The 1,261-nt window shown below is 42.5% G+C and overlaps 1 long non-coding RNA gene across 1 annotated transcript; it reads right to left on the bottom strand.

Moving 5' to 3' along the window:
* On the bottom strand, window positions 1-724 carry LOC112079668 (uncharacterized). The gene is made up of 2 exons (XR_002896017.2): window positions 635-724; window positions 1-60 (listed from the first exon to the last, which is right to left on the bottom strand). It is a non-coding gene; the product is annotated as an uncharacterized lncRNA (long non-coding RNA).
* Window positions 725-1,261: the final 537 nt, after the last annotated feature.

Here is a 1,261-nt window from a genome sequence, read left to right as displayed (position 1 = left end):
TACTTGCACTTCACCCGAACCTTCTTGCCCAGCCGGTCATTGCAAACCACCTCAATCATCCTGATCCGCAGAGAGAGAGAGAGAGAGAGACGGGGAGAGTTGATTGAGACAGCGGTACAGCATGACACGGTGAGCATACCGATAAACACTATTTTCACGCCACTTCGATACGTTCATGACGTTTTTTCGTAGCAGGTTAGAATTTAAAGCGGGTTAGGATAATTAACGTAGTCGGTTAGGACACTGAGGTTAAGACGGGTTAGCGAAAATGTTCTCCTAACCTGCTAAGAAAATCATTTCGTATCGAAGTGGCATGAAACAGCATACAGTTTAGCTAACTAGCGAACGTTAGTTGGTTACACAAGTGATGATTACAATACAAGGATGATGTTCCAGTTGCTTGTCATTCCAACTCCAATAATGTAATGTTACTTAGCAGCTAACATAATAGCTAGGACAATAAACGTTGTCATATGGAGTTGGCTAATGTTAGCAGAGCTAGTTAGCGCTTCATCAACAACCACTGAAGATTTCGAACAAAAAAAATAAAGCATGACGTCTTAGATATTGAAGTTTCCTCACATGTTTATTGGTCTATACCATTGATAAAATATCGTATAAGTACAGATATTACCTTATTGATCGCTAGTCGTTCACAAAATGTTAGCGACAATCAGAATCGCTTCAGCCTGCGTGGTCGTAAAGCGTTCCGCTCTGTGTACAACGAGAAAACGCACCAATGAAACATCTAAACGGATGATTGACATWGCTACTTCAATGCCTCTCATAAGGTAACATATCAAGAGAAGGCGGGCACTGCAATATTCGTCTATGCCGTAAATCGACCAGAAGTGCTGCGAATAGTTGCAATGAAATAACAAATGCGGTCCGATCAGTCTATAAGGGTATTTTACAGTAGATCAACGGAATAAACCGCCGAAATGACATCAACATAAACATTCGATTAAGCCAATGTAGTTTATCATGAGAAATAGGTCTAATGCAACAACAACAAAAAACACACATATGTAAAAGAAAATCTTCCAGAAAAGCGAAGAACTTTCTAAACATGGCTCTCTGACACCTGGCGGACGGAAGGTGCAACAACAGAATCACCAGCAGACGGTCACGGTTTTCCTTACAGCCGCATTCACGAGCCACGAGAGGAAAAGAGGAGTGACTTGCACAGTTTTGAAAGCGAACAGGGAAAAATGGCAGACGCCGAGGCGAGAAGCTGCCGTCCGGGTGGGAAAAGCGGATG

The sequence above is a fragment of the Salvelinus sp. IW2-2015 genome, unplaced genomic scaffold, assembly GCF_002910315.2.
Source record: "Salvelinus sp. IW2-2015 unplaced genomic scaffold, ASM291031v2 Un_scaffold8953, whole genome shotgun sequence".
NCBI lineage: Eukaryota > Metazoa > Chordata > Actinopteri > Salmoniformes > Salmonidae > Salvelinus > Salvelinus sp. IW2-2015.
The sequence above is the reverse complement of the archived record's forward strand: the minus strand, read 5'-3'. Positions and strand labels throughout refer to the sequence as shown.